The following is an 18,596-nucleotide window of genomic DNA, read 5'->3' on the forward strand; positions in this document are numbered from 1 at the left end:
AGTTTTAGACTTTTATTGTTACAGTCAAACCCAAAATGAACATAGGAATGATGGATTTCAATTTAAGTATTCGATACAACAAAGATGGTCTCAAATACAATCATTTCCACTCTATGTATGGTAATCTCAGCTACTGAGTCCCACAACACACTATTTCCCAGGTGGATATTCAGCTCCTTTACTCACACTGGAGGAAGGCTCAAAACCCTTTCACATGGCAGTCTTACCACACACCTAATTCACTTGTGCCCAAGAAGGCCTTCTTCCAGATTTTTGCTGTTAATGCCCAGAATCCATGTTTTTGGTCATCTTTCCCCAGCTACCCATGACCTCCTTCCGTTCTGCCTCCCATTCAGAACTTCACAATTCCTTTACTGAATTGTATGGGACATCCCAAGGACAACTGGTAGCTTCTGTTCTCTCTGTGAGCAGGGATTCTTTGATAAATCTACTTGGTTTATAGCATCGGCAGTTTGTGTGTAGGTGGGGGAATACCACTACATCAGCTGAAATTCAAAACCATATTAGCTGCAATTTTGTCTTTTCCTCTTGTCAAGCTCAGATCTCCAAAGCAACTGTTAAGTTACAACCTAGTTCATGGTTTGTCCTCTTATCTGAGACCCATCACCTTGGCAATCAGGACTCAAAGTCCAATGATTTCATAGCAAGGAGTTCCAGTTATACCCTACTTCCACAGTCATCTTTTGTTTCACTTCAATTTGAAGGGATATCTCACAAATTTAAGCTTTTGCTAAGTACAGAGTTTGTCATTTTCGTATTAAATAAAGTTCGTTAGTGAGCTGTATGCATAAGCTGTCACATGGGCCAGGCACAATATAGTAACAAATTCGGCACATAAAATGGAAGGATTGGGAACTTAATATCCCTGACTGCAAGTTATTCAGGAAAAATAGGAAAGGAAAACTAGAATGGGAGAGGTGGCAGTTTTGAACAAATAAATTGCTGGGACAGGAAAGAGATGGTGAAGCAGGTATTTGAAGAGGGAGTTAATTTGGTAAGTATGTAAGATCTGGGATGCATGCTATCCTCAATTGTAATATTTAAGTCGATTACAATTTCTGGGATGAGTTTGGGAGAGCTATCTCAAAAGAAAATGCGGTCCCAGCTAGCTATGGATCATTCTGGGTGCAAATATGTTATAAGTTTCACAGAATTTATGCAGTGAATACTCAGCAAAGGCTGTGAATCAATCAGTTTGTACTGGAACATCTGGTTGTCTGTGGCACTGTCTCTTGTTCTGTTGATTTGAAGTCTGCCTTCTCTTTCTTCGTGTTGCATGCCTTGGTACTGATTTGATTTATTATTGTCACATGTATTTTTCTTGTATGTTATACAGGCAAAGCATACTGTTCATGGAGAAGGGTGCTGAATGTATTGTTACAATCATAGCTGGGGTGTAGAGAAAGATCAACTCGGTATTAGAGAGGTCTATTTAAAAGTCTGATGGTAGCAGGGAAAAGGCTGTTCTTGAGTTGGTTGGTATGTGACCTCAGACCTTTTTATCTTTTTCCCAATGGAAGAAGGTGGAAGAGAGCATTTCTGGGGTGTGCATGGGGTCCTTGATTATGCTGGCTGCTTTTTCAAGGCAGTGGGAAGTGTAGATAGAGTTAGATGGGAGGCTGGTTTGCACGATGGACTGGGCTTTGTTCACAATTGTATTTTCTTGTGGCTTTGATCAGAGCAGAAGTCATGCTGAGCTGAGATACAAGCAGAAAGGATGCATTCTATGATGCATCTGTACAAGTTGGCGAGAGTGGTAGCGGACATGCTAAATTTCCTTCAGCTCTTGAAAAAGTAGAGGTGTTGATGGGCTTTCTTAACTATATAACTGAAAGTCTTATTAACTCTTTCTAGCAGCTGCCTCCATGCATGATTAGTGGTATTCTTGATCTGTATAGCCCAAGCAATATATGATCAATGTCTATTGATTAAGTGGTGCATGATCACTCTCTGGTCTCTGGCCTCTGAAGGATGATAGTAATGTTAGGAAGTTGGAAGAGGGGAGATAGTGGGATAGAGGCATGTCACTAGACACACGACAGCGTAGAGTCGCCGAGCAGAGACTGATAACCAAGTTTCGCACACATGAGGATGGCCTCAACCGGGATCTTGGTTTCATGTCACACTATCTGTAACTTGGCGGGGCTTGCAACATCTCGCTTGCTGTCCTGTCTGGAGACAATACACATCGTTTTAACCTATGCTTAATGCTATCTCCACTGACATTGTCTGCACCTTTAAGACTTGATTAGCTGTAAAGACTCACATTCTAATCAGTATTTTGTAAACTGAGTGTATGTCTTTATATGCCCTGTCTGTAATCAGAACTCCTCACTCACCTGATGAAGGAGCAGCGAAAGCTAGTGGCATTTGCTACCAAATAAACCTGATGGACTTCTTATTATGTTTACCCCAGTCCAACACCAGCATCTCCACATCATGGCTAGTCTGTTAATCCAGAGGTCAAGGCAATGCTCTGGTGATGTGTTTAAATCCAATCACAGTAGCTGATGGAGTTGAAATTCCATGAGGAGGTTGGAATGAAAAGAAAAAAAATTGGATAAAAAAAACCGATAGGGAGTTAACTGCACTGAGGACTCGATGCAGAGTAGCTTAGTAGCAAGGGGAAGCAGATACTTTAAGTGACATGGAGACTAGCAGACTCGGAATCGCGATCATAACCACACCCAGTCTGTGTGTGCCTGACCCCATAAATTCTCTAATCTAGAAGATTTCCAAAAGAAAGCTATGGGCTAAATGTGGCAAGCATTTGTTGGATTTGGTTCATTGTGTTAAAACCTATGGCATATTTTAGGGAAGATGCATTCTCGGAAAGTAGATGGATTTAGATTGGGGAGGGCATAATTTAAATTGCAGTTTGTAAATATTGATCTTTATTGTTGCCTTTTATATATGTTTTATAGTTTAATAAAGGTTTTATTATTTGAATAATTTACAAAAAGATTGATCCCTTTCCTCACCAGGTTTCATCTTTGTCACATTTTTCCAAATTGCTGGAAAATATAGTTAAGAACTGGTGTTTAGGATTTAGGATGCCCTTGCACTGAATGTCAGTGGGGTTGATAACATCACCTGACATTTCTTCTCATTAACTCCTGACTGGTTCTCTAAGATGTCAGTCACTTGTGGGAACATGCTTCTCTGATAGCTTTTCCCAGAAAGCAAGACACCACAAGGTACTTTGTGAGTCTACTTATTTGTGATACGAGGATATGTGTTTTCACTTCATAATGATTGATGCTCAGGCTCATTCTCCAAAAGAGCTAATTGACACAACTTGGATGCTCTGGAAAGTTCAAGTGCCTATATGTAACCTGTTAGTGACTGCTGATAGCTGAAGCAAGTATAAAAATAAACTAAAAATTCACGAGATATGGGATCTTAAGCTAATATAGCAATTAGAAAATGACTGTACTCGAATCAGTACACAAAGGTGAATAGTGTGTTAAAGTTGAGGTAGCAAGATGCACTAAAATTTTCATGTTGTTCTGGAACAGAAGTGACATAACTTTAACACTGATTTACAGAAACTGATAATACTCACAGTAATGCATATCTGTTGCATACTTTGAATGGAAATAGCTGTTTCTCTTTAGGGCACATTTTATTGAAAAGCTTATACAAGATATAGAATTGTGGTTTGAGATACCAGGGAATATACATAATAACTGTCAAAGTACTTTCCAGGCCTAAAGGCTAACCTCTGCTGCGTTTCTACAGCATTTGTTTTCACAGTTAAAATAAGAAACTTCACATGTCTTCTAATCAAGCCATAAAATGTAACAGTGAGTTTCCTTCAACATTTGGTCCTGCAGTAGAACCATAAAATGTATCCTTCCTTTGGCCGAAGTTAATATCGTATCCACATAAAGACAAAAACTACTGAGTATGATACTATTGAGTTAATTGATTAATACACTTCGATTCCTTGACAATTGCATGTAAGGAAACAAAACCGAATTAAAATTATACATGGACTTTCCTGCAAACACGGGAACATTGGAGAAGTGTTTACACTAGGTGCATACCATGGTCTATGGGAGCTGAGGTGAAAGAGAAACAAATTTGCAGGCAAGGTACTGAAAAATACAAGAACTGTTGAGCAGTAATAATGGGGACTTGATTATCTTAATACAGACTGGGATGGTAATATTGTAAAGATTAAAGACAAGGTGGAATTCTGAAATTTGTAGAAGAGATCTTTCTTGACCAGTGTGTTTCTAGCCCAATGAGGCAGAAAACATTGCCAGAACTACCCTTGGGGATTGAAGTAGGGTAAGTAGAAAAGTATTTGAGGATCAGTGATTATGATACGGGTTTGCAAAGGGATTTATCTGGTCCTGGTGGGATTGGCATTAATAATAACTGGCGGTTAAAGTAATGTTATGATCCTGGACTAGACCCCAAAGCCTTTGGTTAAGGACTAATACCATTTTGTTTAAAGGGGATAAAGTCACGAAATTTCACTGATTTTTGAGCAAACAAAATGAAGTTTACTATACAAGGTTAGAATGCGTATCGAAACCTTTAGGATTCTCTTCTATGTTAGCTGTTAGTCTTTTCCTTTTCAGATTAGCTTTTCTCCTTTGTATTTGCTACCTGACATCAGTGATATGTCTTCCTTTTCATCTCTTTCGTCATCCAGAGTGTTCTGGATTGTCCTATCTAGTTCGTCCAAGGGAATATACCTTGGTGTTGCCTGCAGTACCATCTCTTTGAAGGAGGCCCATTTTTCAATTTAAAACACAGAATCCTACAGTGCAGAAACAGTCCCTTCGGCCCATCGAGTCTGCACCTACCACAATCCCACCCAGGCCCTATCCCCATATCCCTACACATTTATCTGCTAATCCCTCTAACCTACACATCCCAAGACACTAAAGGGCAATTTTAGCATGGCCAATCAACCTAACCCTCACATCTTTGGACTGTGGGAGGAAACCGGAGCACCCGGAGGAAACCCATGCAGACACGAGGAGAATGTGCAAACTCCACACAGACAGTGACCTGAGCCAGGAATCGAACCCAGGTCCCTGGAGCCGTGAAGCTAACCACTCTGCTACCGTGCCGCCCATTTGTATACAATTTCAATTGTTCAGCTAAGCCAACCAGAATATTTCTGCTCCAAAGAGCAGAAGTTTGCCCCAGTGGCTTGCAGCACAGAGTCATGGACCTTCGTAAGACCATAAGAAATAGGAACAGCAGCAGGCCATTTGGCCCCTTGAGCCTGCTGCACCATTCAATAGGATCGTGACTAATCTGACATTCCACATGTCCACTTTCCTGCCCTTTCCTACAAGCTGTGATTCCCTTATTTTCTAGGGATCTTCCTGAGCCTTTACTAATTGGAGCATTTCAAACACAAGTTATATTGGTGACTAGTGGAGTGCCCCAGGGGTCGGTGCTGGGGCCTCAGCTATTTACCATTTATGTAGATGATCGGGAGGAGGGAACCGAGTGTATGGTGTCGAAATTTGCTGATGACACCAAGATTGGTGGAACGGCAAATTGCACGAGGGTGTGGAGAGTCTGCAGAAGGATCTAGATAGGCTGGGTGAATGGGCCAGGAACTGGCAAATGGAATTTAGTGTTGGCAAGTGTGAGGTGGTCCACTTTGGTAGGAATAATGGTAGGAAGGACTATTACTTACGTGGCGAAAAACTGCAGCAGGCGACGGTGCGGAGGGACCTCGGGGTCCTTGTGCATGAGTCGCAAAAACCCAGCCTGCAGGTGCAGCAGGTGGTCAGGAAGGCAAATGGGATGCTGGCCTTCATAGCGAGGGGGATTGAATATAAAAGTAGGGAGGTCTTGCTGCAGCTGTAAAGGGCACTGGTGAGGCCGCAGCTGGAGTACTGTGTGCAGTTTTGGTCGCTGCACTTATGCAAGGATATTTTGGCCTTGGAGGGAGTGCAGAGGAGGTTTACTAGGCTGATGCTGGAGTTGAGGGGGTTGAGCTATGAGGAGAGGCTGATTAAACTAGGCTTGTACTCATTACAGTTTAGAAGAATGAGGGGAGATCTCATTGAGACGTATAAGATGATGAATGGGATGGATAGGATAGAGGTGGAGAGACTCTTCCCACTCAGAAAGGACAGTAGGACTAGGGGGCACAGCCTCAAGGTAAAGGGGGGGCGGTTTAGAACAGAGTTGAGGAGGAACTTCTTCACTCAAAGGGTGGTGAATCTCTGGAATTCTCTGCCTGTTGAGGTGGTGGAGGCTGCCTCGCTAAATATTTTTAAGACGCAGGTTGATGGGTTTTTGATAAGAGAGGGGATTAAGGGTTATGGGGAAAGGGCGGGAAAGTGGAACTGAGCCACGACAGATCAGCCATGATCTTATTGAATGGCGGGGCAGGCTCGAAGGGCTGGATGGCCTACTCCTCCTATTTCTTATGTTCTTTGATAAGAACAAAAAAAAAAGCACATGAACAGGCCCTTCTGTCCTCCAAGCCTGCACCAACTGTGCTACCCGACTGAACTAAAACCCCTACCCTTCCAGGGACTGTATCCTGTATTCCCATTCTATTCATGTGTTTGTCAAAGTGCTGCTTAAAAGTCACTATCGTACCTGCCTCCACTACCTCCTGGCAGCGAGTTCCAGGCATCCACCACCCTCTGTATAAAAGAAACAACTTGCTTTGTACATCTCCATTAAACTTTGCCCCTTGCACCTTAAACCTATGCCCCCTAGTAATTGACTCTTCCACTCTGGGGTGGGAAAAGCTTCTGACTATCCACTCTGTCTGTGCCCTTCATAATCTTCTATCAGGTCGTCCCTCAACCTCCATTGTTCCAGTGGGAACAAACCAAGTTTCTCAAACCTCTCATAGCTAATGTCCTCCATACCAGGAAACACCCTGGTAAATCTTTCCTGTGCCCTCTCCGAACCTCCACATCCTTCTGGTAGCGTGGCGACCAGAATTAAACAGTATATTTCAAGTGCAGCCTTACTAAGGTGCACTTAGTTAAGTGAAGGTAAGCATGCTGTATGCCTTCTTAACCACCTTCTCCTTGAAGCCTCTTTCTTTGCTCTCTCTACCCATTGATTTATAGGAATATAGAACTGAGGAGCAGGACTTAGGCTATTTGACCCCTTAAGCCTGCTCTGTGATGGTGGCTGATCTGTTTATGTTCTTAGTTCTGCCTTTCTGTCAACTCCACCATAACCTTTGTTTATCAAAAATCTGTCTTTCTCAGCTTATAAATAAATTTAAAGACTCAGCCTGAACAACCCCTGGGGAAGGCAATACCACAGACTAACAACCTTCTGAAAGAGTAGATTTCACCTCATCTCTAAGACCTAATATTATAAAACTATTTCCCCTAGTTTTAATCTCCCTCATAAAATCAGACATCCTCTGGGTAGCCACCTATGAAGTCACTTCAGAATCTTGTATATTTTAATAAAGTCACCTTCCATTTTCCTAAACTCTGGGATAAACCCAAACTCTTCATCCTTTATTCATCCCTCTCTTCCTGGCGGTCTGCTACTCATGGGTGTTTGCTCACTGATCTCTACTTCCATACTCCTCACTTTTCCTGCCACCCCCCACACCTCCCTGTGCCATCTCCTAAGGCATGTTGGGATATGCAGTTCTCGACCTCCACTCGGGAAATCGGGTAAGGATCCTGTCTCTTGTCAGGTGCAGACATGATGGACTGAATGGTCTCCTTTTGTTCCAATGGAAGGCCTTACCAGAGGAGAGAGTTCAGTTGTAGAGTCGGCATTCCCACGCGGAGAAAGGAAAGATGTACAAAAGCCAGAGCTCCCTGGATGTCTTAAAATATTGAGATTAAAATGAGACAGAGAAAGGAGCCTCATTACAGTTAGTAACTAATACGGTGACAAAATTAGCTGAATAAAGCACAGGCAAACTGAAAAATGGAAGAGTCAGGCAGAGTCTGAGAATCGATTAGTGGCTAATGTAAAAGGGAACCCAATATTATAAATGATACAAATAATAAAGAAATGTAAATGTAGTTATCAAAAGGGATATTCTCTTGTGCGGAGAGAGCGTTGGAGGAGTACAGAGAGAGTAGGAGGGATCTCAAAAGGGGAGTTAGGAGGGCAAAAAGGGGGCATGAAATGGCTTTGGCAGGTAGGATTAAGGAAAATCCAAAGGTGTTTTACTCCTATGTTAGGAGCAAAAGGGTGGCTAGGGGAAAAATTGGTCCCCTCAGGGACAGAGGAGGGGAATTATGCTTCGAGTCTGAAGGAATGGGGGAGATCCTGAATGAATACTTTGCGTCGGTATTCACGAAGGAGAGGGGTTTGATGTCTGGTACGGTCATCGAGGGAGCTGTAGACCAATTGAAGGTACTATCGATTATGAGGGAAGAAGTGTTAGGGCTTTTCGGTAGCATTAAAACTGATAAATCTCTGGGGCCTGATGGCATTTATCCTAGGCTGCTTAGGGAGGCGAGAGAGGAAATTGCTGGGCCTCTGACGCGAATCTTTGTCTCTTCTTTGGACACAGGTGAGGTCCCAGAGGACTGGAGGATAGCGAACGTGGTACCGTTGTTTAAAAAGGGCAGGAGGGATAACCCGGGTAACTATAGCCCGCTGAGTTTGACGTCAGTGGTAGGCAAGTTGATGGAGAGGATTCTTAGGGATAGGATGTATGACCACTTAGAGCATTGCGATCTGATTAAGGATACGCAGCATGGCTTTGTTAAGGGGAAGTCTTGCCTTACGAATCTGGTAGAATTTTTTGAGGAGGTGACAAAAACGGTCAACGAAGGACGAGCCGTTGATGTCGTCTATATGGATTTCAGTAAGGCGTTTGACAGAGCCCCTCATGGAAGGTTGGTAGAAAAGATTAAGGCTCATGGGATACAAGGCCAGGTATCTAGATGGGTGGAGAACTGGCTTGCTAAGAGGAGACAGAGAGTAGTAGTGGAGGGGTCCTTTTCTAGCTGGAGGTCTGTCACTACTGGTGTGCCGCAGGGCTCAGTACTGGGATCTCTTTTTGTAGTGTATATAAATGACTTGGAAGAGGGAGTAAGTGGTGTGATCATCAAATTTGCAGATGACACCAAGATGGCTGGATTGGCGGGCAGTGAGGAGCAGTGTCTGGCAGTACACCGGGATATTGATAGGCTGGTATATTGGGCAGATATATGGCAAATGGAGTTTAATCCAGACAAATGCGAGATGATGCATTTTGGCCGGAATAATGTAGGGGGGAGTTATATGATAAAGGGTAAGCCCATAAGGAGTATAGAAACGCAGTGAGAACGGGGGCTGCATGACAGGCACGTGAGTGGGTTGGAGATGGAGGATATAGGAGATTGTTTTAAATAAAGTTCATTAGCAGTGGGACGTCCCTGGAAATGTAAAAGGATATGGTATGATAATGTTTTTTCTCTTTTAATTCACAGGTTTTAAGTCGGTCCGCCTTGTTGCCCAACGAGGGGCATACATGCAATGGGTCGTACTTGGGCTGCTCATGAATGTTTGAGATTGGCCTAGTGCTTCATGTCGTTAGTGTGTGCTTAAACTGGACCAGATGCTGGGCAACACGGCAGCTCAGTGACTATCACTGTTTGCTGGGCAGACACATGGATTTGGGCCAGTGTCTGTGGGAGTTTGCGCATTCTCCCCGTGCTTGCGTGGGTTTTCTCCGGGTGCTCCGGTTTCCTCCCACACCCCAAAGAAGTGCTATTGGGCTGATTGGAAGTAATAAATTGTCCCTAAATTAGTTTCCCTCAATGTGGATTGCCATAAAAACAATAGATAAGGGTCATGGGTGGACGGGGGGACTGGTAATATTAAAATGGTAGTGTGGGCTCGTTGGGCTGAAGGGCCTGTTTCCCGGGCTTTTATTTTGTTCTTTGTTCTCTTTGAAGGCTGAGGTACTAAATCTGTCTTCATGTGAAGAGAATGCTGCCAAGATTATAGTCAATGAATATTCAGAAGTGAAATTAGATAGGACTTTTTTTAAAAAGTTATTTAAAGCATTGACAGGACTCAGTAGAAAGGTTCCTGTTCTATATGCAATGAATGCATCCTAGATTGCTGAAGGTGGACATTGTGGAAGCTTTATTCTCAATCTTCCACTCCTCAAATAATGGTATAACTCCAGTTAATTGGAGCATTGCAAATGTTAGTTACGTTGCTGTTAAAGGCAAGGGTGAGGAATGACGCAGCAGTAACAGGCTAGTCACTGATGTGGAGATGGGAAATCATAGAATTATGTGACCCATTGAGCATGCATTGACACATTAGTAACTCCTGAACTCCCATTTAACCCCATCAGCCAGCACTTGGCCCACAGCCCTGAATGTTATGACGTGCCAAATGCTCATCTGATAGGATGTGAGGCAACTTGCCTCTGCCACACCCTCAGGACAAATCCTCATCATCCTCTTCCTCTTCCTCATCCTCCTTCTTCTCCTCATCCTCCCCCTCCTCCCCATCCTTCCCTTCCCCTCCTCCCCATCCTTCCCTTCCCTTCCCCTCCTCCCCATCCTTCCCTTCCCTTCCCCTCCTCCCCATCCTTCCCTTCCCTTCCCCTCCTCCCCATCCTTCCCTTCCCCTCCTCCCCATCCTTCCCTTCCCCTCCTCCCCATCCTTCCCTTCCCTTCCCCTCCTCCCCATCCTTCCCTTCCCTTCCCCTCCTCCCCATCCTTCCCTTCCCTTCCCCTCCTCCCCATCCTTCCCTTCCCTTCCCCTCCTCCCCATCCTTCCCTTCCCTTCCCCTCCTCCCCATCCTTCCCTTCCCTTCCCCTCCTCCCCATCCTTCCCTTCCCTTCCCCTCCTCCCCATCCTTCCCTTCCCTTCCCCTCCTCCCCATCCTTCCCTTCCCTTCCCCTCCTCCCCATCCTTCCCTTCCCTTCCCCTCCTCCCCATCCTTCCCTTCCCTTCCCCTCCTCCCCATCCTTCCCTTCCCTTCCCCTCCTCCCCATCCTTCCCTTCCCTTCCCCTCCTCCCCATCCTTCCCTTCCCTTCCCCTCCTCCCCATCCTTCCCTTCCCTTCCCCTCCTCCCCATCCTTCCCTTCCCTTCCCTTCCCCTCCTCCCCATCCTTCCCTTCCCTTCCCCTCCTCCCCATCCTTCCCTTCCCTTCCCCTCCTCCCCATCCTTCCCTTCCCTTCCCCTCCTCCCCAGCATGATCAATCTCCATGTCCCCTCATAGCTGACCTTTTGACAAAGAGGAGTAGCTTGTCCTTATCCTTATCATAAATACCCTATAGGGCAGAAAGAGGCCATTTGGCCCACTGAGTCTGCACCGACCCCAATCCTACCCAGGCTCTACCCCCATATCTCTACGTACTTATCCACTAATCCCTCTAACTTATTCATCTCAGAACACAAGGAGCAATTTTAGCATGGCCAATCAACCTAACTCTCACATCTTTGGACTGTGGGAGGAAACCGGAGCACCCAGAGGAAACCAGCCACGAGAATGTGCAAACTGCACACAGACCGTGACCCAAGCCGGGAATTAAACCCAGGTCCCTGGAGCTGTGAAGCAGCAGTGCTAACCACTGTGCTACCATGCCACCCATATCCATTCTGTCCATGTCCCTCGTAATTCTGTCAGATCGCCCCCTCAGTCTTCTCTGTTCCAACAAAAACAACCAAAGCCTATCCAACCTCTCTTTATATCTTAAATATTCCATCCCAGCAGCATCATGGTAAATTTCTTCTGCACCCTCTCCAGTGCAGTCACATCCTTTTGATAATGTGGTGACCAGAACTGAATGCAGCGCTCTTGCTGTGGCCTCAAAGTTCTATACAACTCCAACATGACTTCCCTGCTTTTGTAATCTATGTCTCGACTGATAATGGCAAGTTTCCCATATGTACTTTTCACCACCCTACTAACATGTGGCATGGTAGCACAGTGGTTAGCACCACTGCTTCACAGCACCAGGGACCTGGGTTTGATTCCCAGCTTGGGTCACTGTCTGTATGGAATTTGCACATTCTCCCTCTGTTTGCGTGGGTTCCCTCTGGGTGCTCCGGTTTCCTCCCAAATTCTGAAAGACGCGTTGGTTAGATGCATTGACCTGAACAGGTGCCGGACTGTGGCAACTAGGGGAATTTCACAGTAATTTCATTGCAGTGTTAATGTAAGCCTTACTTGTGATTAATTAATAAACTTTAACATGCCCTTCCACCTTCAGAGATCTGTGGACAAACAAACCAAGGTCCCTTTGACCCACAGAACTTCCTAGTGTCATGCAGGTCATTGAATTTGCCAAATTACTCTTTTCAAAGTGTTATCACCTCACACTTTTCAGAGTTAAATTCCATCTGCCACTTATCTGCCCATTTGATATTCCATGTATATCATCTTACAGCCCAATACACTCAGCCTCACTGTTAACCATCTGGCCAACCTTTGTGTCATCTGCAAATTTACTAATCCTACCCCCCCACATAGTCATCTGTGTCATTTATATAAATGACAAATGATAGAGATCCAACATCGATCCTGTGGAATGCCATTGGTCACTGGCTTCCAGTCACTAAAGCAGCCTTCTGCTATCATCTGTCTCTGACAACTGAGCCAATTAAGAATCCAATTTATCAAGTTACCCTGTATCCCATGTGCATTTACATTCTTTACAAGTCTTCCTGCATTACGCTTGTGTATACACCTGCTCAACTCAAAATTCAATCAAAGTTGTTAGGCATGAGCTCCCTCTGACGAAGCCATGCTGACTATCTCTGATCAAGCCTTGCCTCTCCAAGTGGAGATAGATGTTGTCCTTTAGAGGTTGCTCCAGTAGTTTCCCTAGCACTGACATGAGACTCCCTAGTCTGTCGTTCCCTAGTTTATCTCTACAACCCTGCTTAAAGGTGAGAGGGCATGGGATCCAAGGGCCTTTGGCCTTGTGGATCCAGAACTGGCTTGCCTGCAGAGGGCAGAGAGTGGTTGTGGATGGGTCTTTTTCTGAATGGAGGTCAGTCACCAGTGGAGTGCCCCAGGGATCTGTTCTAGGACCCTTGCTGTTTGTCATTTTCATAAATGACCTGGATGAGGAAGTGGAGGGATGGGTAAGTAAGTTCGCTGATGACACGAAGGTCGGTGGTGTTGTGGATGGTCTGGAAGGATGTCAAAAGTTGCAGCAGGACATAAATAGGATGCAGGACTGGGCGGAGAAGTGGCAGATGGACTTCAACGCGGATAAATGCGTAGTCGTCCATTTTGGCAGAACCAACGGGATGAACGAGTACACTATCAAGGGCAGGAGTCTTAGTAGTGTTGAAGAGCAGAAGGATCTTGGGGTCCGGGTCCACAGGACTCTTAAATCGGCCTCGCAGGTGGAAGAGGTGGTCAAGAAGGCGTATGGTGTACTGGCCTTCATTAATCGAGGGATTGAGTTTAGGAGTCGGGAAGTAATGCTGGAACTTTATAAGACCCTTGTCAGGCCTCATTTGGAGTACTGTGTGCAGTTCTGGTCGCCTCACTATAGGAAAGACGTAGAAGCTATTGAAAGGGTACAGAGGAGATTTACAAGGATGTTGCCTGGACTGGGAGGCATGCCTTATGAAGTTAGGTTGAGGGAGCTGGGACTCTTTTCCCTGGAGAGACGAAGGTTGAGAGGCGACCTGATAGAGGTTTATAAAATGTTGAGAGGAATGGATAGGGTGGATTCTCAGAGGCTATTTCCCCGTGCTGAAATGGTCGCTACGAGAGGACACAGATTTAAGGTGCGGGGAGGAAAGTACAGAAGTGATGTTAGGGGTAAGTTTTTCACTCAGAGGGCGGTGAGTGAGTGGAATCGGCTGCCGTCAGTGGTGGTGGAGGTGAACTCACTGGTGTCTTTTAAAAGACTTCTGGATGAGTATATGGGGTTTTATGGGATTGGGGGTTATAGATAGGTGTTGATGTGATCGGCGCAACTCGTGGGCCGAAGGGCCTGTTTGTGCTGTAGTGTTCTATGTTCTAAATAGCAGAACCACATTAACTGTTCTCCAATCATCTGGCACCTCACCTGTGGCCAGAGAGGAATTAAACATTTGGATCAGAGCCCCTGCAGTCTTCTCCTTTGCCTCCCACAGCAGCCTGAGTCACAATTCATCCCAACCTGGAGATTTATCCATTTTTAAGGCTGCGAACACCTCCAATACCTTGTCCTTCCCTATGTCAATTTGCTCAAGAACCTCAGTCTCCCTGAATTCCATACCATCGTCCTCATTTTCTTCGGTGAAGACGAATGTGAAGTATTCATTCAACACTCTACCAGCCAGGGTTTTCTCATATCCCCTTTTTGCTTAACCAGTTGCTTTCTTCAGCTCCACCTTGCCCTTTCTATACCTCACTAATGCCTCCGATGATTTGTTTCCCTTGTACTTTCTAAAAACCTTTTTTTTTTGTTCCCGCTGTACCCTGAAACCTCTGGTCATCCATGGCTGTCTGGACTTGTCGCTCCTTCCTGTCACCCTAGAGGGAATGTATTGGGCTTGCACCCTCCCCATTTCCTTTTTCAATGCCCACTCCCCCCTGCCACTCTTCTGTAGATTTCCCAAGAATTAGGTCCAGCATAGCTCCCTCCCTTGTTGAACTCTGCACACATTGACTCAGGAAATTCTCCTGTACACATTTCAAGAAACCCATTCCATCCAAGCGCTTAACCCTATCATCATTACTTTTACACATCTCTGCAAATTGAGCACATATTTGCTCCTCAATATCCTTCTGACTATCCGGAAATCTATAATAAACACCTAACAATGTGGCTGCCCCTTTTTTAATTCTAAGCTCTACCCACAAAGCTTCATTCGATGGCCCCTTCAGTATGTCATCTCTCGCTGCAGTAACTGACTCCTTAACTAATAATGCAATGCCTCTTTCTCTTTTACCTCCTCATTTGCCTTGCCTGAAGATTCTATTTCCCAGAATGTTGATTTGCCAATTGTGTCCTTCCTTCAATAATGTCTGTGATAGCTGCTATATTACACTACTAAATGTCAATCATGGCCCTCAACTCATCTACTTTACCTGAAATATTCCTGGCACTAAAGTAGAGGCCATCCAGCCTGGCTTTAGTCCCTTGAAACTTAATGCTGTTGCACTCCCTCTGACTTGTTTGTATTCATACAATCAAAGAATCCCTACAGTGCAGAAGGAGGCCATTTAGCCCATCGAGTCTGAACCAACAGCAGTCCCACCCAGGCCCTTTTCCTGTGACCCCACTTAGTGTCAGTGGGATTAGCAGGGTACTAAGGGTCAATTCAACATGGCCAATCCACCTAACCTGCACATCTTTGGACAATGGGAGGAAAGTGAACTATCTGGAGGAAACCCATGCAGGCACATGGAGAATGTGCAAACTCTACACTGACAGTGACCTGAGGCCTGAATGTAATCCAGATCCCTGGGGCTGTGTGCCACCGTGCCGTCCATTGCCTATATTACAGTATGATCCTGTGCCCTTATTCTGCTAACACTCATTTCCCTCTCTCTCTGCCAAATTAATTTAAATTCCTCCCAACAGCAATAACAAAATGTCCTGCAAGGATGTCAGTTCTGCTGTGACTCAGATGTAAACCATCCTGCTTGTACAGACTCCGCTTTCCACAGAAATGGTCCCAGTGACACAAATTGAAATTCTCCCTCCTGCAGTAACTCTTAAGCCACGCATTCACCTGCCCTATACTCCTATTTCAGTGCTAACTAACACGTGGCACTGGGAGTGATCCAGAGATTACAACCCGAGAGGTCATGCTTTTTAGTCTACCGCCTAACTCCCTGAATTTTTGATACAAGACTCTTTCCCATCGTTCTACTTATGTCATTGGTACCAACATGTACCATGATTTCTGCCTTATCATCCTCCCCCCTTCAGGATGCCCAGCAGCCATTAAGTGATGCCCCTGACCCCAGCACAAGAGAGGCAACGTATCATCCTGGAGTCATGTTGACGGCCACAGGAGTGCATATCTGTACCCCTGACTATTGAATCCTCAATTACTATTGCACTGCCTCACTCCCTGTATTGACAGGCTGCTTGGGGTGTCAGAAGCTTGGCACTGTCTGTACTTCTGAAGAAACCAGCCCCCTCATCCGTCTCCAACATGAAATACTGATTTGTGAATGAGACCGCAGGGGACTCCTGAACTACTTGCCTATATCTCTTGGACTGCCTGGTGGTCACCCATTCCCTTCCTTCCTCAAGACCCCTCAGCTACGGTGTGACCACCTCTCTTGGATGTTTCGAGAGTGGCCTAGTACTTCGCGTCGTTGTGTGTGCTTAAAACTGGACCAGCAGATGGGCACCACGACAGCTCAGTGACTATCACTGCTAGCTGTGCAGATACATGGATTTGGGCCAGTGTCTGTGGGAGTTTGCGCATTCTCTCTGTGGTTGTGTGCGTTTCCTCCGGGTGCTCCAGTTTCCTCCCACACCCCAAAGATGTTCTCTTAGGCTGATTGGTGTAACAAATTGTCCTTAAACTATTCTCCCCTGAATCTGGTTTCCAATGGGGGTACCATATGCATACATACGGGTCAAGGTAGGTGTAGGAAAATGCTTTATTAAGATGGCGGCGCAGGCTCATTGGGCCGAAGGGCCTGTTTCCCGTGCTGGGTTGTTCTTTTGTTTCTTTTGTAAACGTGCTATCCGTAATGCTGTCAGACTCGTGGATGCTCCACAGTGTCTCCAGCCACTGTGGAGCAGCAGCTGGACATCCTTCCTGTGCTCACACTGGATGCAGGCACTGGAAATGTGCCCGGCCTCCCACATGGGACAAGAGGAGCAAACCACAACTTTAAGCTCTCCTGCCATGACTAAATCATTTTAAATTTCAAAACTTTATAAGGCATTTTTAAAAATAAATAAATAAACCCTACCCTTGCCTAAAGAATGAGTTGCACTTTAATATGGATGCCAGTCTCCAGCCAATTCAGTTCACTCCACAGAATATCATGAAGCAGTTGGAGGCACGGAATAATGCAAAGGTAATGGGCCTTGATAACATTCTGGCAATAGTACTGAAGGCTTATGCCTAGAATCTACTGCTCCCCTCGCCAAGCTCTTCCAGTGCAGTTACAACATTGGCATCTACCCAACAATGTGAAAAATTGCCCTGGTATGTCTTGTACTCTCAAAGCAGGATAAATTCAACCTGGCCAATTACTGCTCCGTCATCTACTCACATCTAATCTTGATCATCAGTAAAGTGATGGAAGGGGTCGTCAACGATGCTATCAAGCAGCACCTGCTCAGTGATGCCCAGTTTGGTTTTGACCGGGTCACACAGCTCCTGACCTTATTACAGTTTTAGTTCAAACATGGACAAAAGAGCTGAATTCCAGAGGTGAGAGTGTGAACCCCTGACATCAGGGCCACATTTGACTGAGTATAATTTGATTTGATTTATTATTGTCACATGTATTAACATATAGTGAAAAGTATTGTTTCTTGCGTGCTATACAGACAAAACATACTGTTCATAGAGAAGGAAATGAGAGAGTGCACAATGTATGTTACAGTCCTAGGGTGTAGAGAAAGATCAACTTAATGCAAGGTAAGCCCATTCAGAAATCTGACAGCAGCAAGGAAGAAGCAGTTCTTGTATTGGCTGGTACGTGACCTCAAACTTTTGTACCTTTTTCCCAAAGGAAGAAGGTGGAAGTGCGAATGTTCAGGGTGTGTGGGGTCCTTAATTATGCTGACTGCTTTGAGGCAGCAGGAAGTGTAGACAGAGTCAATGATAATGGGAGGCTGGTTTGTGTGATGTATTGGGCTACATTCACAACCTTTTATAGTTCCTTGCAGTCTTGGGCAGAGTAGAAGCCAAACCCAGCTGTGATACAACCAGAAAGAATGCTGTCTATGGTGCATCTGTAAAAGTTGGTGAGAGTCGTAGCTGACATGCCAAATTCCCTTAGTCTTATGATGAAGTAAAGACGTTGTGGGCTTTCTTAACTATAGTGTCAGCATGGGGGGACCAGAACAGGTTGTTGGTGATCTGGACACCTAAAAATTTGAAGCTCTCCATTTATGTAGACGGACATGTTCTCTTTTACACTTCCTGAAGTTGATGACAATCTCCTTCATTTTGTTGAAATTGAGAGAGAGATTATTTTTGCTGCACCAGTTCTCCAGATCCTCTGTCTCATTCCTGTACTATGTTTCATCATTGTTTGAGATCCGACCCACTGTGGTGGTGCCGTCAGCAAACTTGAAAATCGAATTGGAGGGGAATTTGGCTGCACAGTTATAGGGAGTAGGTACAGAGGAGATGTCAGGGGTAAGTTTTTCACTCAGAGGGTAGTGGGTGAGTGGAATCGGCTGCCGTCAGTGGTGGAGGAGGCAGATTTGATAGGGTCTTTTAAGAGACTTCTGGATGAGTACATGGGAGTACATTGAGACGTATAAGATGATGAATGGGATGGATAGGATAGAGGTGGAGAGACTGTTCCCGCTCAAAAAAGACAGTAGAACTAGGGGGCACAGCCTCAAGATAAAAGGGGGGGGGTTTAGAACGGAGTTGAGGAGGAACTTCTTCACTCAAAGGGTGGTGAATCTCTGGAATTCTCTGCCCGTTGAAGTGGTGGAGGCTGCCTCGCTAAATATTTTTAAGACGCGGGTTGAT

General features: G+C 45.2%; 1 protein-coding gene across 2 annotated transcripts in view; it reads left to right on the plus strand.

Moving 5' to 3' along the window:
* The window catches only part of ipo9 (importin 9), a 117,615-nt gene that overhangs the window by 10,252 nt on the left and 88,767 nt on the right, over positions 1-18,596 (plus strand). The gene's annotated exons all lie outside the window — the stretch shown is intronic.

Source organism: Carcharhinus amblyrhynchos, chromosome 22 (genome assembly GCF_965287045.1).
Source record: "Carcharhinus amblyrhynchos chromosome 22, sCarAmb.v2.hapA, whole genome shotgun sequence".
NCBI classification, from domain to species: Eukaryota; Metazoa; Chordata; class Chondrichthyes; order Carcharhiniformes; family Carcharhinidae; genus Carcharhinus; species Carcharhinus amblyrhynchos.